Source organism: Phodopus roborovskii, unplaced genomic scaffold, assembly GCF_943737965.1.
Source record: "Phodopus roborovskii unplaced genomic scaffold, PHOROB, whole genome shotgun sequence".
NCBI classification, from domain to species: Eukaryota; Metazoa; Chordata; class Mammalia; order Rodentia; family Cricetidae; genus Phodopus; species Phodopus roborovskii.
This window is the reverse complement of record NW_026126525.1, coordinates 35,259,025-35,283,774: the sequence shown is the minus strand read 5'-3', so window position 1 is coordinate 35,283,774 and position 24,750 is coordinate 35,259,025. Positions and strand designations below refer to the sequence as shown.

The 24,750-nt window shown below is 43.0% G+C and overlaps 1 pseudogene; it reads left to right on the top strand.

Moving 5' to 3' along the window:
* The first annotated feature begins 12,559 nt into the window (after positions 1-12,559).
* LOC127232139 (malate dehydrogenase, cytoplasmic-like) lies at positions 12,560-17,992 on the top strand (annotated as a pseudogene).
* The last annotated feature ends 6,758 nt before the right edge of the window (positions 17,993-24,750 follow it).

Genomic DNA, 24,750 nt, shown 5'->3' with positions numbered 1-24,750 from the left:
CCAAAAATATTAAGTGGTGTTACAGAACAGAGTCAAGTTGGAACTGGCATGAAATTTTCCTCCCTACTGGCTAGCTGTCGTAGTGCCGGGGTGGTGCCATACAGACTGCTGGAGAAAAGTCATCAGTGGTATTATCCAGCGTGAACAATGGATGCTGCAATACTGACCTGCCAGGCAAGACATGCCCACTGGTGCAATGGTGGCATGCAGGCCAAAAGGAGTAAGCAACCACTTTCTGATTAGAGTCAAGGCCTGCTCCACTGGAGGGAATTCATGCTTGATATTCTAAATCTGACACCCATGACAACAGAGATTACAGACCTTATGGGGGAACCTATGTTTTGGAAAATAGACGTGCTGTTAAATTGCCTTCTAAATATTTATATGAATTTTCTATTCATAGATTAGTGCTGCTCCCAATCCTGGCAGGAGGAACTTCTGCAGTGGGTAGCATCTCCTGCAGAGGCTGATGATTAGTGAAAGTGCTGAGGATACATGATTTTGGGATGCTCAGTGTGGTGATATCTTGCTTGTACAAACAAAGTTTGTCTGACGCTTAGAGGGTGGAGTTGCCACTAGCTAACTCTGGAGAGACCTGTATAGACCAACAGGAAGTGACATGGCTGGGTGGAGAGAGGCTATAGGTAGGAGGAAACAGGAACTCAAGCTCTTTTCTGCTTGGAAGCTAATGAGGTAGCAGTGGTTTTGTTTGTAATCAAGCTCTCAGTGGTTAGACATAAGATTATCAAAAACACAGACAATACATAGGGGTGTCTTAATTTCTCTTACAGTAGCCAAAGCCTCACAGGTCAGAAGGAATGCTGGTACTTACCTCACTGAGGAAGGAATGGAGGGTTCAGCTTCTCTCAGGATTTTCCTCTATATCTAACTCTGTATTTTTATTATTTAGACCAATTAGAACTCCATTTACATCTCAGCCTCAAGTAGGATGTCTATATCAATCCCTCTAAGGCTCTAATATCATAGAAGAGAGGCTGGAAAGAATGTAAGAGCTGGAGGGTGGGAGGGAATGGTGTGAAATGTCTTCTGGGCATCGCATAGTCATCGAACCAATAAACTCACTGACTTAAGGTTATGTGCGTAAAATCAAGTCAACAATACTCCAGCAGGCAGCACTAATTGGAAGGTGGGTTCAAAATAATTTTTAAAAAGGGAGAAAGCATGAAGGCAGGGAGGAGAGACATGTTGGGATTTGGGATGGGGGGAGTGGGAGAAGAGAGCTGGGGGTAGATTTGGGCAATATAATTGTGTACATATGTAAAAGCATCAAGAATACATAAAAGATGAAAAACATTAAATAAAAATTTAGAGTTCATAAATTTCAAATAGACATTGCTCTTAGTAGTATAGTAAAAGCTTGTACCCCTGCCACCCAGGAGGGGAATCACCCCTGTGTCCAGTGTATCCATGCTGTATATGCTCCCTGCCCAAGTGTTAGAGTAGCCATCTCAGTTGTCAGATCAACTGTCCCAGTACCAAGGTGCATGCATTTAAGCCAATCTCATCACTTAGACATTGTATCAGCTCACATTTCTGGAAGAAGAGTGAATACAAAATATACTCTGGGATTGGTGGTTCACTCCTGTAACTGGATTCCCCTCACCCCTGGAAAGAAACTGCATTTATTTAACTTTTATTGCAGTACATTGTTACAAACTGTTCTATTTTATTTTTGTTAATTTCTTTTGTACTTGGTTATAATGTATTATTTTACAAAAATAATTATATCTATCATTTTAATTATGTATGCATGCATGGTATGTGCACATGTGGGAAGACTGCAGAGTCCAGAATAGGGCATGAGACTCCCTGGTGTTGGGCTTACAGGCAGTTGTGAACTTGTATGTGGGTGCTCAAACCAGTTCTCTGGAAGAACTATTCATGTTCAGTGTTCCACTGGAGGTCATGGAGTCTCCCCCACAGGTAGGAGGGACTTCTGTGTCTGCTTTCCTTCTCCTGTGACTGTTAAAGGCTGTGAATACTTAAGGGCAGGCGAAGGATTTATGCTCAGTTATCTTTTCAGCTCAGCATCTTCAGTAGCACTCATTACCTCCTTGCAGAAGCTGGCTGGACATGGGGGCCTTGGCCAGGACATCCTCTTTGTTTTATCATAGGCCTTTGGAAATGGACAGTGTGCAGCAACTGATGAAACCCTCGTGGTTGCAATGTCTCTGTTTATATCCGGTGGTAGTGGCTGTGGTCATCTATCTCAAACCGCGGCGGCAGGAAGCATCTGCAACCAATTGATAAGGAGGGCACCTGCCATGAGCATGGTGATCTTGAGGCACTGGGGAGTCCAGGGCACCTGGATTAACCACACAGTGAGGGAGCCTTTTAGAACTCTTTTCAGCTGCTCAGTTACTCAGACTTGCTGTGTTTGGGAAAACATCTCCTACCCAACCAAGGCAGAAAAGCTTTACCTGACAGAAGTTGCTCAACTTCCAGAACACAACCCCTGGCTCCAGCTGCTGGACTTCTTAAAAATGGCTAGGCTGCAAATGAAAAACCATCCTGTCTGCCTCATGAGGCCAGAGCATGGACCTGTGTGCTGGCTGGTTGCTGTGGCTACAAGATGCTGCCTTTGTGCTCTCCCTCTAGCTTCTTTTCCTTACACACCATCCCCCTTGACACATCAACAGCATTTCACAACACATCCATCTTTCAGAACCTTACTCTGTCTTGGTCAGGACTGACTAAGGACTGGACCCCACCTCCTTTGACTCTAAATTTCTCACCAAGCCTGTCCTGATTCTTGCCAGGCACAAGCATTGGGAAACTAGGCAGCCATCCCAGGGCCTGTTGAATGAAGAGGCAGTATGGTGGACAGCATGGGCTCTGGAGCCGTAGGGCTATATATGTGACATAGTTGACAAGCTGGGTGGTAGCAGGAAGAGGACAAATAGAAAGAGCATCCAGTGATGAGAATGGCAGCCTCTCTTAGGTGGACAGAGCTGGATGACACCTTCCTTTCAGTAGAATATGCCTCGGGGTCAGGAAAATCGAGCCTGGAAAGGGAAGGGACCCAGAATGTTCTGGAACAAGGCGGGGCGTATCGGGAAGTCTGGTAAAAATCTTTCTGCCTTCAGTTGAGCAGTAGTAGTTTCCTTCCTGGGACAGGTGTTTGGGATCCTTCATATTAGCCACTGTGGACAGTTGTCCACCCCTAGCCCAAGCCTTCTGACACACCTCTTCATTCAATTCTAGATGGTCAGCTTGACTATTGGTGTTTACTGGGGTTCACTAGGTGTTGGGTACTGTTATGATATGCTTTTTCCTCTCATTATTTTTATGTAATTGTGTCTTGGATTGGGTTACCACTGCTATGATGAAACACCATGACCAAAATCAACTTGAAGAGGAAAGAGTTTATTTATTTCACTCATAGTTTCTAGTAACAGTTCATCACCAAAAGCAGTGAGGGCAGGAACTCAAGCAGGGAAGGAACCTGGAGGTAGGAGCTGATGCGGAGGACACAGAGGGTGCTGCTTAAGGGCTTGCACCTCATGGCTTACTCAGTTTGCTTTCTTACAGACCCTAAGACCATTATCCCATGGGTGGCACCACCCATAACGGACTTGGCCCTCCGGATCAATCACTAATGAAGAAACACCTTACAGCTGGATCTTACAGGGGGGGTATCTTCTCAATTGAGGATCCCTCCTTTCAGATAACTCTAACTTGTGTCAAATTGTCATAAAACTGGCCAGGACACTGTTTGACAGTGATGTGAGCTGAGCCCTATGTCACCACTGTACTACATGCCCAGCTCTCCACTTTTTGAGGCAGATTGTCGCTACGTAGTCCAGGCTGGCCTCTAACTCATGAAATTGCTATCTTGTACTCGATGTATTTTTAAAAAATATTAATGTCATGATTACTCCCATTTTGCAGATCAGGCAACTGAAGCAGAACCTCAGTGACTTAATTAAGGCCACACAGCCAGGTCATATCACAGCCCATTATTGCCTGGAGCCTGTTACCCTGTGGTTCGGAGTCAATGCTGTCCACCATACTGCCTCTTCATTCAACAGGCTGGCTGCCTAGTTTCCCAATGCTTGTGCCTGGCAAGAATCAGGACAGGCTTGGTGAGAAATTTAGAGTCAAAGGAGGTGGAGTTGAGATGGGTAGTGGGTCAGTCCTGACCAAGACAGAGTAAGGTTCTGAAAGATGGATGTGTTGTGAAATGCTATCCATATATCATGGGAGATGGTGTGTAAGGAAAAGAAGCTAGAGGGAGAGAGAGACACACAAAATCAGAACAGAAAGCTGAAGCATTCCTAATATAGATGGCATGCTTCCTGCATGACCAGTGACACTGGGTGAACTCACTGAGTGTCCGGCAATGGCTTAAATACTCCACCTGTATGAACTCATTTGGTGATTCCCTGTAGTTTGGTGTCAGTGTATAGATTGGGAAGTAAGGCAAGACACTTCAGGTAGCCTGCTAAAGCCACACTACTTTAAGCCAGAAGAGCTGGGTTCTGGGTAGTGGGGCCAGCATTCTATGCTCTGGGTCACTGCTCTTTGCAGTGTTCATTCGCCATTGGCCAGTGTGCTCTGGCTCTCTCTTCCTCGGTGCCAAGGCCCAGTGTACAGGTCAGCACATACACAAACACAGTGTTTCTTCCCTTACCACCTCTTCATGAGAGATTTCCAGCCAGTCCTTTCTCACCTCCAAAGGCAGCATGCTAATGCTTCCAGAAAGTTCTCTGCAACAAGAGGTAAAAATGGGCCTTTCATTTGGGTATCTGGAAAGGACCTAAGTTTGAGAACAATGTATTCAAAAGCCATTGTGAGGGACTTACCAGCCAAATACGGCACAATCCGGCACCAAAACCCTGGAAGAGCAACACATTATCAAATAAGCATCCAGTAGAAGCCAATTGAGGAAGCCTTACTAGGGCAGCTAGCTGGAGTTCCCCATTGAGAGTTCCAGGCAGTGCAGTGTGTCCTCTCCCTCCAGGGAGGCTCAGACAGATCACACCACCAAACCCCACACTCACAACATCCAGCAGAAACAAACTGGGGAAGTTGAGTCAGTCATCTCATGTTCCCACAGACCAGCATCCCATGGCTGAACTTGAAGCTTCACCTTGCCACTCTAGGGGCTTTGGTAATCATGAAGGAGACACAGTAAACTCTTTTGTTTGTTTTGTTTTGTTTTGTTTTCCAAGACGAGTTTCTCTGTATTGTTTTGGAGCCTGTGTTAGAACTCGCTCTGTAGACCAGGCTGGCCTAGAACTCACAGAGCTCCACCTGCCTCTGCCTCCCGAGTGTTGGGATTAAGGGTGTGCTCCACTTCCGCCCGGCTCATAGTAAGCTCTTTTGGAACTGGTTCACCTCCCAGCTGTTCTCCAGGACACCATGAGTGCACATTTGAGCTCTGTGCAGTTCCTTCCCCTGCCTGGCAGAGTTAGAGGACTATCCCATCCTCAGATGAGGGAGGACACAATGGGTCTGATGGCGGAGGCCAATCCCACTTCCAGAGCCTGCTTCTCAGTGAGCTCAGAAATCAAATGACAATTTACTAATATACATTGCACCCTACTAAGCCGGATTTTGTGGCATATATGTGCACACATGCGCTAGTGAATGTGTGTGTGTGTGTGTGTGTGTGTGTGTGTGTGTGTGCAGAAGCCAGAGATTAACATTGGGGTGCTTTTCTCAGTCACTTCTCTGCTTTATGTTTTGGGACAGGGTTTTTCACTGAACCCAGAGCTCGCCATTTCAGCCATACTTACTGGCCAACAAGTCCCCAGCAGTCATCTGTCCCTCTTTCTCCCAGTGGTGCAGTTACAGTCATGTGCTGTCACTCCTAGTGAGTGCTGAAGATCTACACCCAGATCCACATGCTCTCACAGCAAGAGTTTATCTATTGATCATCTCCCCAGCCCCATACTTTTGGGAGTGATGATATATTTGTACAATCTTAAAGTGCCACCAACCAAGATGCTTTTGTGTGGTGATATATTATTTATGATTTAATAAAGCCACTGGAGTTCAAAATGCAAAGCTAGCCACAGCCATGGAACCAGGCAGTAGTGATATGTGCCTTTAATTCCAGCAGCCAAGCCAGTAACTCTTACCTCTACCAAGCTGAAATGGCAATCCTGTCTCAGCTTGAATGAATCCTCAAAGACAATGCTCTGAGATCCTGTCTCCTCCTGCCTTATATTCCTTTCTCTGCCCAGCCACATCACTCCTGCCTCCACCTCCCTAGGGCTGGAATCGAAGGCATGTGATCCAAAGTGCTGGGAATAAAGGCATGAGCTCTGTTACTATTTAGACTGATTCACTCTCATGTAGCCCAGGGTGGCCTTGGACTCACAGAGATCAATCTGCCTCTGTTTCCTGAGTCCTGGGTTTAACCACCACCAACTGGCTTCTATGGCTAACTAGTATGGCTGCTGGAATTAAAGGTGTGTATCACCACTTCCTGGCTCTATGGCTGTGGTTAGCTTTGCATTTTGGTCTCCAGTGGCTTTATTAAATTATAAATAGTATATTACCACGATTCCCCTTTTTTGCTTAAAACAAAAAGGAAGACTACAACTAGCATAAGAAAAACTATATACAGTAAGTACAACAAGTATGTACACTATATATAGGCAATAAGTACATCAACAATGTCTAGTCCATTTGACAAATTTAAAAAAAAAAAAAGCCTTTTATCTAGTCTATCTTGGTGAGTCCCAAGTCTTGTACCTAATTTATTTTCTATTCTAATTTGCATTATCAAATTATCTTTTAATGCTCTCAAAGTTTTACATTTTTCACCTCTTTAGTGAGTTTCTTTTCTGAGTCTGGTAAACAAGGAAAACTATAGCTATCTAGTCTTCAACTCCCTCAGAGTCCCAATAAGGAAATAATGGTAACTGAGTGAGCAGGGAGTGTGAGCAAGTGACTTCCAAAAAGCGTGAAAAATGACAGGAACAGCTGGTTGCCTGGACAGTCACCCAAGGTTATTCTGCGATGTTGGGGCATCCATCTTTGGCCTACGGGCCTAGGATATCTGTGAAGCAGGATTTTTGAATGATTTCCCCACCTTGTCTTGGCAAGGTTTGGCAGTCACTCTCTTTTGGGTCCTTGTCTAGTTTGGATAGCACACTGTCAGCAGTTGAGGCTAGGGCACTTTTTTGCCTAGTGGCTTACAAAGAATGTAAACCCCATGTGGACTTTCTTCTATGCCCATAATTTTCTCTGAAGTAGATTGGTGCTGCCAGGAGCAGACATGTCTCATTGTCATTAAAAAAACAAAAAAAACAAAAAAACAAAAAAACAAAACAAAAAAAAAAAACCAGAACCTATGTTATTAAACATGTTCAATGCCATATTCTGTAGATATCTGAAGCATTTGAAGACAACTCGTCTTTCTAAAATATATCTCTGTTTGACCTTGAAAACATACTTAATGTGACTACAAGTTCAATTGTAATAGCTGACTAGTTACTAACCTATACTTTTGCTTGCAAAGAAAAAATAACTGTACTGTGGTGGAGTCAAAGGACATCTTGGCTGAGTGATCAAACTTATGCTGCCACTAAGGTGTAGAAGGACCCAGTGTGTTTCCAGTTGTGATGGGCCCTAAAGGACATAGTATTACTTGTGTGATGTCCTGGCTAGGAATATATAAGCTGAATCTAATGACGAGTAAATATATATTTTTAAAAAACTTAGATGAGAAAATTCTGCTTAAAAACAGAGGAGGAGGTGGAGCGATAGCTTGGTTAGTAAAGTTCTTGACACACAATCATGAGGACTTGAGTTGGATCTCCAGAAGCTGTGCAAGAATGGTGGTGTGGTCCTGTAATACCAGTGCTTGGGAAGTAGAGACAGGCCAGCCACCTACTTGCTGGCTTAGTAAGAAACTGTTAGTCAATGTTTTATGGCTGTGAAGAGACACCCTGGCCATGGAAACTCTTATTTAAAAAAAAAAAACACAAAAAAACCCCAAAACAAACAACAACATTTAATTGGGGCTTGCTTACAGCATCACAAGTTTATTCCATTCTCATTACGGTGGGGAGCATGATGGCAAATCCAGTGCTGGAGAGATAGCTTAGAATTCTGCAGCAACAGGAAGAAGGATGAGACATTGAGCCTGGCTTGAGTCCACACTTAGGGACACACTTCCTCCAACAATGCCATACCTACTCCAACAAGGCCACACCTCCTCTTTCTCAAGTACTGCCACTCCCTGATTACCAAGCATTCAAATATATGAGTCTATGGGGACCGTTCATATTTAAACCACTACAGAAACCCTCTCTCGAAAAAACAACCAAACAAAACAAAACAAAACCCCACCAAGGTTGAGCTCTGGCCTCTGCACACATGCACTTGTATGCATGAACACACACACACACACACACACACACACACACACGAGAGAGAGAGAGAGAGAGAGAGAGAGAGAGAGGGAGGGAGGGAGGGAGGGAGGGAGGGAGGGAGGGAGAGAGGACACTAGTATTTTCTAAAAATACTAATATCAGAAAAAATAAAGATGGTACAGGATATTTCAAATCAAAGGACACAAAAGTCATGGCAACTAAATACTGTATTAGACTCTGATCTTAGACTTGCTTCTGTACTAAAAGCAATCAAAATGATATATAGGATGTCAATAGTACAATTGGAAACCCAGAAAAAAAAAGTGTTGGTTAACTACTCTATCTAGTGAGTCAGGTGACTATACTAGGGTTATGCAAGAAAGCAGGGTTGTTCTTAGGAAATACACACTGAGGGAGTTCTGAGTAAAGGGCAGGACAAATACCAGCCAGAGAGACAGGTGGTAAGTGGGCAGACAGACACATAGATAGATGGATGGATGGAAGTATAGAGAGGTAGGTAGATAATAGACTAGGGAAATATGAACTGCCATTGTTCCTTTGAATCTGAATTCCACTTCTGTGCATTCAACAAGCCACAAATCAAAATACTGAGGGGGAAAAAAACTTTGTCTTTTCTGAAACTTATATTTTTGGAGAACACGAATCTTTCCCTGTTTTATACTGAACACATGTAAGACCTTTTTCTTGTCATGACTTACTAAACGACCCAGAATAATGGCTATTTGCATAACATTTATATTATCTTAGGAATTACAAGCAATCAAGAGATGACACAGTATGTGGGAGGAATTCTGCACATTAGAGTCACCTTTTGATACACACGGTGGCCCTGGAATCAGTCCCCTACAGACACCAGAGGACAACTGCATAGATGGATATGTGATGTGGCAGGAGTTCTGTTACTATTATTGTTCTTGCTGTTGTTCTATATATTTGAATTCTCTCCAAACAATAGTGCTGAAAGAATACAAATGCCTGAGACTTGCTCCCCCACCCTGCTGGAATGTGGACACTATGGAGGGTAAAGTCAGGAAACACAGTTGGGCTGTCACTAAAACAGTGTAGACCAAGGACAATAATGGCCTAGACCAGGTGACAGGAAGTCGTGAGGTACTGTGGATGTCCTGCAGGTGAGCTGATGGGGCTTGTTCATGAATTCCATGTGGAACCCAAGAAATGGGTGAGGAGACACTAGCTGTTTCCAGTCTATGCTTGGAGTTCTCAGATAGAAAGGAGGTGGGAGGGACAAGCCGGGTGGATGACCTGTCTGAGAGTCAGGATTTGCACCTGAGCTTGATGAGTTGGACTCATGGAACGCAGTATCTAATTTAATTAAACTAAAGCTTGTAACGTGCATAATTAGCTTTAAAATATTCCTACAGAACAACCACAAATCCATGATCTACTCAATGCAAGCACCAGAAGATTGCTGCTTTTTTGGATGGGGCTCTGCATGTGGCTTAGAACATTCTTCTATGTGAATTTGCATCTTTGGGAGGGCTCTCTTCCAGTGCTACAACCCACAGGTTCAATGGCCAAAATACACTCAACGTAGGTTCAAGAACAATTATAATAGCAGTCTTATTTCTATTTAAAAAATTAAAATGTTAACCCATTATGTGCAATTAGTGCTGCCCATATGCTTATGGAAACCTACTAGCGGCCACCCTCACCCCAAAGAGAAGTGATTCTCCCTCTCATAGAGCCATCAGCCGCTAATAGGTCCTTAGCTAGGCTTGGGGACTCAGTAGCTCCTCCCTCATTTTTAGCTGGCTTGATCTTGTGTGTGTGTGTGTGTGTGTGTGTGTGTGTGTCATAGCTACTGTTCATGTGTTCAGCATCACATCCTGTCTAGAGGACAGCATCTCCCCCTCCCCCCTCCCCCTCCCCCTCCTCCAGCTCTTGCACTCTTTCTGCCTACTGTTCTTTGCTGCTCTCTGAGTCTGGGCAGAGGTGAGAGTGAGGTTCTGATTGAGATGGCCTTCCATGGAGCACAGCCAATCAAGTAGTTTCTCTTTAAAAAGTCAAAATTACTATTGCTATTCTTATTGTTGTTTTACACAATGTGTTATAGAAATAAGTGATTTTTAATGTTATTCATTTTATCTTTAATTCTCTTCATTAAGATGTGCTTTTGGGTTTTGTTTTGAAACAAGATTTTCTTGTGCAACCCAGGGTGGGTAGGAACTCACAGTTTTCTTGCTTCAGATTCCAAAGTGCTGAGATGACAGGGATAGTCTACCATGGCTGGTGACTGTATCTAGTTTTGTGATTCTCTGTCATGTGGATACTAATATATTTATGAAATCATAGATTGATATGATTTACAAATTAAAAAATATACATACCTGAAAATATTTGCTGAAAATTTTAGTTGAGAATACAGAGACTCTCTTGAGAAGCCCACAACTCGTATGTGTATGTGTATATGTGTGTATATCTATGTGTGTATGTGTGTTTTTGTGTATGTGTGTCTCTGTGTGTGTATGTGTGTATATGTGTGTGTGGTTGTGTATGTTTGTGTGTGTGTATATGTGTGTATATGTGTATGCCTGTGTATGTATATGTGTGTCTGTATGTATATGTTTATTGTGTATGTGTGTGTATGTGTCTGTGTGTGTATGCCTCTGTGTGTGTGTGTGTGTGTGTGTGTGTGTGTGTATCTCCTTGTGTACCTTTCTCAGATAACTCACATGCTTGAATCTCTGTCAGAAAATTCTCCTTAATAAACTCCAACTCTAAACTCTGCTTTAAAAAAAAAAAAAGTACAGTTAGGTTAGAAAAACATTGATGACCTCTGGGTTAGACCATAATACTAACTCCAGCCAGGTAAGGCTATTTGTTACCTTTGCCACATTCTGTCCCCCAGCAAAGAAGGAGCTGTGTAAAACCAACTCCACAGGTGTAGCCCACTTGTTGAAAGTGGATCTCTGTGCCTCTACAGGCCTGGCTAGAACAAGTAATCGATGGAAATCATCCCATGGAATGTTCTAGCTCTTCTCTTTGGAAAGATGTCTGAGACAGAGCAAGTTAAATAAACACAAGATGGAACTAGTGGCCACCTCAAGGGCACTGTGCTAGCCAGGGGGAAGAAGGGAACTTACTTTTTAATGTATTGTTGAAACATCTTTCTAAAATCTTACGCATGAGGCTGGGGAGATGACTCAGTGCCAGTGGGATGACCGAGGTTTGGGTCTCCAGAAACCACATAGAGCAGGCATGCATCTGTAATCCCAGGGCTTTTACTGTGAGATGGGAGCTAGAGACTGGAGAATGGCTGGGAACTTGCAGGCCAGTTAGCTTGATGCATGAGTCTCTGTCTCAAACCATATGAGCAAGGCCGACACCTGAGGCTCTTCTCTGATCTTCCCACACATTATAACATGTAAGTCCTTGTACTCACTTATATGAATTCAGGCTAGGGAGATGGCTTAGTAGGTAAGGGTGCTTGTTGCCAAGCCTGATGATTAATCTGAGTCTGATCCCCAGGCCTACTTGGTGAAAGGCTAGAAGTGACTCCTACAAGCTGACCTCTGACCTCCACAATTGTGCCATGACATGCAAATGCATTCTCCCAATGCATATTCAATAAACAAGCAAATGCAAGAGAAATGTTACTCTTACACATAAACAGCATGTGGAGATAAGCATGTAAGGCCAGATACACAGCTTGGCGGTTGGAGGCATTTGAGTTTGAGGCGTGGTTTTATCTCTAGCTCTCCTCCCATCCAAAGCAGAGTGTCATAAGCATATATTAGTTTAATTTTTTTAAATGGCTATAAAATGTTTAGGATCGCTGAAATTCCTCTTGTTTTTTGATAGTCAGGCATGGTAGCACAAACCTCTACTCCCAGTACTAGGGAGGCTGGAGCAGGAAGATTGTAAGTTCAGGACCAGCCTGGGCTACATAGCAAAACCATCTCAAAAAACAACAAAAACCAATTTGTATTAAAATTATTATGACAGCATTTTAAACGGCAATAGATTGGAAATAACCAAAATGTCTAGCATTCAGAGATCAGTTAAGCAGTTAAAGAAAAATGGCTTGCTTTATGATGTAGATTTTAGGAAATAATTGGAAAATTTTGTCAAATGAGTAAATTCAATATTAATCTTAATGTAGATGCCTGAATTATTCTCAATGATGTTTAAAATTCCGAGGGAGAAAGTATTTCCAGGCTGGTGAGATGGCTCAGAGGTGCTGGGTAAAGGTGGGAGAAGAAAAGCCATTTTCCCAATGTGTCACTTCACCTCCATTTGCCAGCTGTGGCACATCCCGCCTCTCACCATCTCCACCATATCAAGGTTATGGAACGGTAAACAGATAAATAAAGACATATTTAAAAGAAAATACTCCCAAAGGGCTGTGATGACTCAGCATTCAGAACCCTTGCTCTTCTTGCAGAGTACCAGGGTTTGGCTCCCAGCACCTACATGATGGCTCACATCTGTCTCTAACTCACTAACAGGGGACCCAGCACCATCCTCTTTTAGCCTCTGAAAGCACCAGGAGCACATATGGTTCATATACATGCAGGCAGGCAAGACATAAAAAATAAGAAAATTAAAAATAAAGAGAAAATATCCCCAAGAGACAACAGTGTTTGTCTCAGATAATGAGATTACAGGGAACTTTTTTTGTGTGCCTTCTAGACCATTTGTTTGTTTGTTTTCATATTCTTCTCACTTTTTTTCTGGAATAGGCAAGCATAATTTTGTGATGTGAAAGAAAAAAAAAAAAAAAGTAAAATACTGAGGAAACCATGCCATGCATGGCTGGCCTGAGTCACAAGCTGAATTCTCATGTTTAAATTAGTTTCAGAAACAAGGAGTGGTTTCTAGGCAACGGGCTTGGGAAATCATGGTCATTTCCATTGTTGCTACACTGTGTGTGTGCGTGTCTTCGAGACACTGTAAGAGATAAATGCTTGTGCAAGCAGACTCCCGCTAGTGAGAAACAAGTTTTGCCACCCAGTTTTGGTCACGGGGACCTAAGTTACTGTGACCCTAGAGGCAAACAGGAGCCAGAGATGATGATGATGATTTACTAATGGATGGCTGTTAGGGAGAATTGCCATAGGTGAATGTAATCTAAGTCATTTCAGGTTTGGGAGAATGAGGGCAGAGAAGGGACCCAAAGTCAACGCCCCCACACACACCACAATGGTTTTGCTGTGAACTCAGTCTAAGACTGTACCAGACAGATCGCATTTGAAGGTGTGAAAAGATTGCCTCCCAGTCTCAGGAGTCATTTACTGTCATTACAGATAACCCCGGGCAGCCAAAGGGCTTTTACTCAGGAGGGAACACTGAAAACTGGAATCAGGGCAAAGAAAGCCTTCCTTCTGGGGGAGGGACTGTTCTTCCCCAAGTGCCTGCAGAAGGCGTTGCTCAGCCCAGGAGGGGTTTTTAGTTGACCTTGACCTTATATTTTCAATAAGAAAGGGTGATTTCCTGAAAAAAATAGTGTTAGAGCTTGTCCCCCTTGTGGCTATTGTTTTGTGACATAATCTCATGTAGTCTGGGATGGCCTGGGCCTCTCTATGTAGCTGAAAATGACCTTGGTTTACTTACTTGCTTCCATAGCCATCTGTGATTCATATTCTTTTTCTTTCTCTCACTGTGTGATGCCGTCTGTTATGATACAATACAAGGGGGGGGGGTTCTCATGGGATGTGCTCAAGAATCTAGAACTGTGAGATATATTAACGTCCTTTCTTTGTAATTTATCCAGTCCTAAGTATTTTGTTACAGCAAAACAAAATAGATTTAGCAGAAGGACTAGTGTTTGCTGCCCTTCCTTAAGTGGTGATTCTTCAGACAGGCCTTTCTCATCTTTGTACTCCAGGACTTATTAGAAATGGACCCTACATATGTTTATACCCATCTCCTATTCTGTGTGTGTGTGTGTGTGTGTGTGTGTGCGTGCGTGCGTGCGTGCGTGCGTGCGTGTGTGTGTGTGTGTGTGTGTGTGTGTGTGTTTGTATGTGTATGAGGATCAAGCCCAGTGCCTTCCTTATTCAGAGGAAATATGCTGCCACTGAGCTACACCCCAGGTCACATGGTCATGAGTGATATATGGGGCCTGCTACATTTGAATATTCTCCAAAGGTTTTTTTTTTTTGGGGGGGGAGGGGGAGCTTGACCCACAATGGGGCAGTAAAAGATAGCATAGAACATTTGAGATTGGGCAGGTGGGGATGAGCCATTGAGTAATTTGGGTGCTTCACACAGAGAAAATTAAGGTCACTCTTAAGAGACCCTTCAGTGGTTTGTGATAAAAGCCTAGGTCTGACTCCTCTTTTTCTGACTTCCTATCTGGTAGTGTGATTGCTCTCTCTGTATAATCAATCCTTCCATGAGCTCTCTCTAAAACTCCACAGACACTGACACATACACACTTGGATCTCCAGAACTGGAGAACCCATGAGCTCTGTCCCTTGAGAGCCCAGCCTGGGTCCCATGTACTCCCTCTTCCTAACCTCTCATCTGTAAGATAAATCACACACACACACACACACACACACACACACACACACCCAACATGCACACACACATATACACCCCACAAACACACACACACCCAACATGCACACACACATATACACCCCACAAACACACACACACACACCCAACATTCACACACATACACACCCCACAAGCACACACACAAGCACACATACATACACATACATACGCACACACTCCACATGCACACACACAAGCACACATACATACACATACATATGCACACACCCCACATGCACACACAAGCACACATACATACATATACATATGCACACCCACATGCACTCACACATACACACCCCACGAGCACACACACAAACACACATACATACATATACATATGCACACCCACATGCACTCACACAAGCACACACACACACAGACACACACACACACAGACACACACACGACATATTCTCCTTGCTTTACTCACTTAACTCATCTACTATTGGAAGTGTGTCTCTTTCCCCAGTCAGTCTGTAAGCACCTTGGCAAAGCAAGGACTCTTTTATGAGCTCCGTGCTCTGCTTTCAATAAATGTGTTTAGTATAAATTGAGTAACAGACTTTTGTTTTTATAGATAGCCTCTTCCACATAGCAGAGAGGCTGGTCTAGGACTCATTGTCTCCCTGTGAGTCCTCCGACACCAAGTCTGGTTTAGCCTCAGAACTTTCTTCCTAGTGTCTGTTCACACTTGTAAACAACTCTTCCTATGCCAAACATTTGTTCCTTTTAAAAAGGGTCACCACAATCCTTGATTCTCTGCAGTGCTGCAGCTTAAGGGAAGGTAAGTCTGAGGTCTTCCACCCAGAGCTTACAGTCTGGTGTACTTATTGACATGGCTGTTTTGTTAAGTTTGGATCAAGGGTGATGTCCAATTTTTTTTTAGCTTCTTCCATTCTGACTGGAACCAGTCAGCTCCAGGGCCAAACAGGGATCTCCTCTGACAAGCTGTGACACTGTAAGAAACAAACAGCTGGTGTCTCTACCAGGGCCTTTACTTGTGGTGGGCCTGGCCTCTCAAAGCTGCCTTTTAGGGAACTGTGTTCCCTACAGATACAAGTGCAATGAAGTTTAAGTCCCAAAGGGTAGCTACTGTGTCCCCCATGATGGACACAAGGCAGCCCCCCACCCTCTGCTCTAGGGGGCTCAACCAAGACTGATTGAAGAGGTGTATTGTGGGAGAAGCTCTGCTGGCACTTAGGAAGGCCCTGGCAGGCTTGGCTCTAGCCATAATTGTCCTATATTTCATGAGTGTTTATAGAGTAGCTCATGTATTCCAGTCATGCAGCTATGAAGACAAACAGCATTTGAAGTGGGTCAGTCTGGGAGGGAGGAGAGAAGCCATGCAACAACAGAATTAAAGAAGAGGACAGGAATATTATATGGATGTACCAGAAACTTCAAGAACATAGTGAATGGGGGGGGGGTTCTGCCAGGGTGGGGTGGGAAGGCATCCTCCAGTAAACGATTTTCAAAATGAGTTCTGGAAGAGAAGTGTCTCAGCTCCTGGGCAAGGAAAGGGTTTTTGTTTGTTTGTTTGTTTTGTTTTTCCAGGCAGGGCTTCTCTGTATTGCTTTGGAGCCTATCTGGAACTTGCTCTGTAGACCAGGCTGGCCTCGAACTTACAGAGATCTGCCTGCCTCTGTCTCCCGAGTGCTGGGATTAAAGGTGTGCACCACCATTGCCTGGCTTAAGGGTTAGTATTCTTAAGGGACAATATATACAACATGGAGGTGTGAAAGAGGGCAGCAGGTCTCTCTTGTTAGAAAATCTATGTTGGATAGCGGGAAGTAAGTCCCTGGAAGGAAATCAAAGCTAAAAACAGGACTTTATATGTTGCATTTTCAAATAGAGAACCTTACCCTATGACCCTGTGAGAGTGTGGGAAAGAGAGAGAGTCCAGGTGGAAAATGGTATAATACGGATGTCAAATCAAAGGTTTTTTTTTTTTTCCCCCTGAACAAAACAGGGCAGTTTTACATTTGAACTCAGAGTGTTTGTGACAGCTTGCAAAGGGACTGTCACTGCAGTGGGAAGGGTAATTAATAAATGTGCTAACAACAACAACAACAATAGGGGATGGCCTCTGCAAAAGCACAAATTAGTCTTGCAGTTCCCAATAATGTCTGAGCCAATCAGAGTCCTTCTGACTAGAGCAGCTAGTCAAATGGCACATTCACTGTTGTACAGTCCTGGAAATGAACTGGCCCATCATTCTTGTGCTGCTGGATATCAACCCCTCAGGATGAATGCTACGGATGGTGTTCTGGTAGAATTGCAAAGCTTCCCTTCCCTTCTGAAAGATGTCATTGCAACAAAGAAGTGGCTGTCCTTGTGGGCTCCACACTAACAGGAGATGGCAGGCACAGAGAGGAAAAGCCTACTGAAAGCAAATGTGAAAACCTTCAAAGTACAGGGTGCGGCCTTGGAGAAATACTCCAGGAAATCAGCTAAGGTCATTGCAGCAGGAAACCCAGCCAACACCAACTGTCCAATGGCCTCCAAGTCAGCCCCGTGGATCCCCAAGGAGAGCTTCAGTTGCCTGACTTGCTTGGGCCACAACCAAACGAAATCTCTAATTGCTCTTAAATCTCTAATTGCTATAACTGGTGATGGTGTGAAGGATGTTATTATCTGGGGGAGATCATTTATCAACTCAGTATCCAGATGTCAGTCATGCTAAGGTGAAATGGCAAGGAGAGGAAGTGGGGGTGTATGAAGCCCTAAAAGATGACAGCTGGCTCAAGGGAGAGTCCATCACGGCTGTGCAACAGCATGCTGCTGCTATCATCAAGACTCAGAAACTGCCCAGTGCAATGTCTTCTTTGAAAGCTGACTCTAACCACAGAGGCATGTGGTTTGGAATCCCAGAGGGAGAGTGCTCGTCAATGGGTGTTATCTCGGATGGCAACTCCTATGAAGCTCCTGATGACCTCCTACTCTACTTGTTCCCTGTCATGATTAAGAATAAGTCCTGGAAGTTGTTGAAAGCCTCCCTGTTAATGATTTCTCATGTGAGAAAATGGACCTTGTCGCAAAGGAACTGGCAGAAGAAAAAGACTGCTTTTGAATTTCTCTCCTCTGAATGACTAGACAACCATGTTGATGTCAATAAATATTCCAAAGCTGGGGAATCCAAATGTTTTTGAGCCTAGTCCCCAACAGTAATAGTGCTATACTCAAATTGTGAACAACAACATATTTTAAATATTACATGCTTCGTGGTTCAGGCTTGCGAAAGCCAATCATGCTGTTAGTGCTCTGATCTAAATAAAAATAGATTCAAGGGAGAAAACAGCAGCAGCAGCAGCAGCAACAAAAAGATCTGTGCAATGAGGGTGTGAAGGCGGGATTAGAGGAAAGTACTGAAAACCTGTCAGTTCCACGGTAATGTCCCCAAGCCAGGGAAATACTATCCTCGTCATCAACGAAGATGAGGACTTTGGCAGATGGGACCAGCGAAGTCTGGTGACACGTTGATGGGACTGTGGTGGTAAGATAGAGGTGGGAATGAGACCTGTCTCAGGGTCTGGCCTGGAGGCTGGATAATGGTGATGCCATTCATGAAAACCAGGAACACCAGGCAAGAGAAGACTGAGAGTACAGTGAGTTAAATTTTGGCCATATCTGAAGTGGGGAGATCCAAGTAGAGTTGTGTCATCAGTGGTTGGTCTGTGGGAGTTGGAGTTCGGGGAGGATACTGGTCTCTGATAGAGAAAGGCTGGGCCGAGCTGTTCTCTTCACATAAACATTCTTTTGAGCCACTAATTAATGATTCCAGGGCACTGGGGAAACAAAACAGTGCCGCTTGTGAGCGTGGATGCTCTTAGAGTAATGGGCTGATGGCTGCAGAAAAGCTCAAGCTAAATAGCACTAATTTTTCAGCTATAAATAAACCAGCCTCTGCAGTCAGGGCTTTCAGTAACACAGAGAAGAGGAAGTGTAGCCATGGAAACGGGAAAGAGGGCTCTGGAGAGGCCATATCATGCCCGCAGGGTGGACATGTTAGCAAATTCCAGCCAACAGCAGCAGAGTGGTGGGTGGCCTGGCTGGTGGGAAAGATGCAAGCCTGATGTCTTGGGTTCGAGTGAAAGCTGGGTGTCTATAATAGGTTATCTGATACACAGTGAATGAATGCTTGTTACTGTCATGAGATGCTATCCCTGTTTAAGATCTTTATGTATATCCCTGAATTCAGTCCTCAGAACTACCTCTCAGTGTGTCTTTTATTATGAGTCTTTCAGGGACAAGAAAACTGACCCAGTAAAATGTGACAGTCCTAATATTAGAATCCAGGTAGTGTACATCCAGATTCCTCTCAGTGTCTCTTAACCACTGTCATTAGGTTCACTTCCAGAGGCTTTTGTTTTCTTAGCAGCCTACAGATTCTGTGATGGGCAAGCAGCATTATTTATATTGAGGCCTCAGTTATAGGTGAATATTTCTCCCTCATGTTCCTCTTAACACTGGTCCTTCAAGGAAACAGTGTGGAAATACCTGTCCCAACTTTTCTTCATTCTGAGAGTTCCTGTCCTGCAGAGTGCATCAGAGGGCCCAAGCAGTGATGCCATCAGCATCGTAGAGGACTGCTCACAGAGCATAGCACTACTGCATTTATGGGCTCACAAAAAGAGAAACCTGCTGGCCCTGTCCTGTGGTGTGGACAGGTTACTTACAGCTCTCCATGCCTGCTTCCTGCAACTGCCAAAACCCTGAAAATGTCACACATGTAGAAAGATTATGGTGGAAAAATGCCCTTGCTGTCATGGAAGTCAAAAAGCACATGGCACGGAAGTTGGCATCAGAGATGGGGGAAGTGTATTCTAGAAAAAGGGAACTTAAATTTTGAATGGGCAGGAAACTATGTGTTTACTACAAGATCAACGTGACTTTCTCATGAATTTGTTAAGCAATTGTATTTTTCTAAGCAGTATCTTCCCACCTACACTGTACACATATAACTAATATAATGGAATTTGAGATTATTTAAAAAAAAAAAAAACCAAACTTCCCCTCAAATGATTGGGCATTGAGTGGAAGCCTCAAATTCTATTTAAAAATCACAACACACACTCACTGGACCTTAAATGAATGAGAAGCTGTAAAAGGCTGAGAGAAGTCATTGTTTATAATAATTGTAGAAATAATGCTATAAAATTAGTTTTAACCATGCCATTTATCATTATCATGACATTCATCTGTCTCCTTGGAGTCAGCTCTTCACCGAATGTACCATTAGAATTATTAAGAGTTTTTATGACATGCACATAGAGAGGAAGGCCTGGCACTCAATCCAGAGAAACCCAACATGAGAGATGGCCATGCAGGGACAGTTTCTAGCATGTTCTCTTTGTAGGCTTATGAAGCCATTGCAAATATTCTGTGACCAGGACCAGCCATTGTTTCTATGGTTCATTTGGAACAGAGATTCCTAAAGGAAGTAGGGCATTGGCTTGGGTAAGCTGAAGAAGCAAAAGGAACATTGTCACTGCCATTTCCCAAGAACCCTTGCGGGAAGAGTTGTCTTACTTTTCTATTGCTGTGAAGCGATGCCATGACTGAGGCAACTAATAGAAGAAAGAATTTAACTCAGGCTCACAGTTCCAAAGGATAGTAGAGTTCATGACCATCATGGCAGGGAGCATGGTAGCAGGCATGCCATTAGAGCAGTAGCTGAGAACTCCCATCCTGATCCACACGCACAAGGAAAAGAGAGACACTGGGATGTAGACAGAGTTTCTGTCCTGTCTGGTCCCGAAGCCATTTAGCCCCAAATAAACACACAGAGGCTTATGTTAATTATAAACTGCTTGGCCAATGGCTCAGGCTTCTTAATGACTAGCTCTCTCTTAGTTATTAACCCATTTCTATTAAACTATGTATTTCCATGAATCTGTGGCTTACCTGTAATGTGCTGGTATGTTACTCCTTTGGTGGCTACGTGGTGTCTTCCTGAGACCCCCCCCCCCGTATTCTTCTTTCCAGCCTACTCCTAGTCTGGTAGTCCCTCCTATACTTGTTGCCTGGCTACATTGGCCAAAACACACTGTGATGGTGGGAGTCTTTTGAAATGTCAAAGTCTCCTCCCACCTTCAGTGACACATTTCCTCCAACAAGACCACATGGTTCTACTAACTTGGGACAAAGTGTTCAAACATATGAGCCTATGGGGGCCATTCTCACTCAAATAACCATAAGGGTGTTGACCAGGGAAGGGCTTGTTTGCCGAATGAATATAGAAAAACTCCAGATCAAGGAAACAGTGTTAGCTGAGGTAATGTGTCTTGTAAGGGCTGGATGAGATGTGAGGGGAGATGACAACAACAAGCCTAGTAAACTGAGGGTTAGTGGTCAGCACAGCTTTTCCAGTACTTTGTGTTCAGCCCTTTGCGGTAGCAAGGCATGTATTTACCAGGCAAATTGTTTGCATAGTGTTTTCAAAATTTCCCAACCCCAGAGCTGATAACAGGATGGCTCAGTGGGGAAAGGCATTTATTATACAAGCCTGAATACCTGACTTCGATCCCTGGAACCTACTGTTGTGTGAGAAAGCTTCCCAGGGTGATGCAACACACACATTTAAGTCTACTCATCCCACCAACGGAAGCCATGGCAGATCAAAGTACCATCTAGTTTGGTGAACCAATGTTTGGGTGAACCATGAGTTTTTACTGAGTTGTTCATAGGTGTGTGGGTGAGGGTTACCTGAAGGAGCAGAGATGACTCCAAAATGCAGCTGCCTCACTGAAAAGCTCTCCATGGTAACGTGAATGACTCATAAAAGCTGCAAGACCAGACACTGCACAGTTCACAGGCAGCTTGACAGATCTGAGAAATTCCTCTGCAGCTTGGCTGGTCATCATCTTCTTCCCCAAGCAGTTGTTTACTGTTCTACGAAGCTGGGAAGGGCCCTTCCAGAATCTTCTAAGTTCCTACTTTACCTGATATGTGACATTTTGTTTACCTTTGGAGTCTCATCAACTTCCCTTTCTCTTGTGAAGGGATATTTCAATTCAGAGGAATTTGCTTAGCTACACCTACTTAAGAGTGGACACACAGGCACAGATACACACACACACACACACACACAGAGGCACACACACAGAGGCACACACGCAGACACACAGGCACACACACACACACACACACACACACACACACACTACATTTAAATCCCACCCTAAGAAGTGGTTGGGATTCAGTACTCCAAAGCTGGGAAACAGCTGGTCCTCTGAGACTCTCCTGGAATATTCTGTTCTGGTCTAACAGAATTGTCCTTGGGTAGACATTAATCTGGCTGAGGATGAGGAAAGAGAAAGCAGGAATATTCCATAAAATGCATTGCTTAGGATGTATATACTACAACCTACTTCTTAGCTTTATTCTAATAAGCATTTGTCTATTAGCCAGAAATCCTAGGCAAATAAATGGATGGATTTCTGAAAATGTGATATTTCAAATGATTGTTTATCAAGCTGGTTTTTGAAGCCCCTTCTTAGGTAGATTTAAAACAGCAGATTTCACTGATGACAATTGTCTGTGCCATGTGCAGGGAGTGTACAGTGACACCTGGTGGCTGGCAAGGTGAAGGACCTCAGCTTTATTAGACCATCATGAATTTGAAATTACTTCTCAAGTTTGGTTTGTTGGTTGAGAATTATATTCTTTGTTCCCATTTTTCTCTCTGAAGTAATTGATGTTGCCAGGAGTAGTTGTGTCTCACTGTCATGGAAAACCCTAATAAACCATTTTAAATGCCATATTCTGAAAGTCTTAGAAAGGTTTGAAGACTATCCATCTCAAATATATCTTTGTATATCTAGAATACCTAATTAATATAACTATTAAGTTTTGACTATTATAGGTGACTATATATGATCTGTATGTAATTATACATTACATTTTTAAATTAGATGTATAACCACAATATCTAACAAGAGGAGAAATAAACATATAACAAGATTGATTTAAATTTACATCAATAAACCAAAATCCATACCAATGAAAAGTATTCATTTCTATAACATATTCCCCCCTTTTAAAGAAAGAGATTGACTTGACCATTAACCATTTATAACCAACCCCGTTTAAATGAAAACATTTATAAACAATATTTGGGAATTTGGGTGTAGTTCCCTCCAAATTGCTTTCTGCTGTTTGGAGGGTGCTGTCAATAACATGGGGATGCTGAGAAAACCCAGAAACCTGGCCAAATCCTGGCTGTAGTAGTCTGAGGTTGCATTATCTCAGCTGTATTGAATATTGAATAACCTGGACTACTGCTTCAGGAGGTCTTGATTGATCAAACCATATTAATCTGGAAGGGATCCATAGCTTTTCATTTTCTGTGAACACAAAAACAAAATCTCTTTTCCAAAGTAACATTTCCTTAGAGTTAAATTTAAAATTCAAGGTATTTTCAAAATATATAAGTTGAATTAATCCAGTGGCATTGGTAATCAAATATCTTTTAGCAGCTGTTGCTTCTTCCTCAACAATCTAACAATTCAAAGACAACATAATAACATACAGTATCCAGACTCCTTGTGTGCTTTCCATCTTTACAGGGCTTTTTTTTCTTACTCTATTTCTTTTACTTTTATTTTTTCATTTTTTGAGACAGGGTTTCTCTGTGTACTTTTGCCTGTCCTGTAGATCAGGCTGGCCTTGAAATCATAGAAATCTGCCTGCCTCTGCCTCCCAGGTGCTAGGATTAAAGGCGTGTGCCACCATCACCCAGCTGCTCTATTTCTTTTTTAACCACTTTATCCTTTTTCTTTTCTCTGCCAAGCCTGCGTATATTTTTAAACACAATGTAAACCCTTTAGAAGGTTTTCTTCATCTGAATCTGTCTTTACTGTATATTTCTATCTTTTTCAGATCACCTGAGTGTAAGAAGTATGGGTTTTTCTGCCTGCCGCCTGGCCTTGTCCTGCCGCCATGCCGCCAGCCCCAAATAATGTACTGAGACTCTGTATTTGATATTATACTGTTGGCCAGTTACTACTTTTTTATTGGGTAGCTCTGTTTTAAGTATTAACCCATTTGTGTTAATCTATGTATTTCCACGTGGTCTTCTTACCGGGAGCCGGCTGCTGCATACTGCTCTCTCCAGACCCTCCATCTTACCAATGTTCTATGATTCACACTCCCATGGGTCCCCAGTAATAAGATCTTTCACAAAGATCTACAGAATATGGCATTTAAAATGGTTTAGGGTTTTTCTTGACAGGGAGACATAATTGTTCCTGGCAACACCACCTGAGTCAGAAAGGAAGATGGACATTGAAGAAACTTGTTATAGAGTTTGCTTCCAGTATGGCAAGACTAGCCATTTGGACAAGATACTGCTCTTGTCTGGACTGTTTGACTTTATGCTGTATAAACTGGACATGCATGACCCACAAAAAAGTGACTGCTGATTCAAGATGGACATTGATATAGAGTTCCTGCTTCATGGAAGAGTCTGCCAGACAGTCTACAGGACACAGAGAAAAGTGACTGACAAACTGCCAATACAAGAAGACAGTTTAAAGTTTCCTACTTTGCTAAAGAGTCTACCAGACACACTATGGCCTATGGGCTAAAGATGGAAGATTACAAAAGAACTTCGGGTGAATTGTCTCTGTCATTTCCAGAGTTTATATATTATCCTTCTGTGATCTTTGATGGAGTTAAAGACAGATAGTTATGTTTATAGTTTTCCTTAGTTAGGATTAAAGATAAGTTACAGAGACGTTAGACATACAAATATAAGATAGATAATAAAATAGTTTCTTTTAATCTTGCTAAGTGTTAATAGACTAAATATTGTTAACTGTGATTCTTATTTGATAACTGTTGTGTT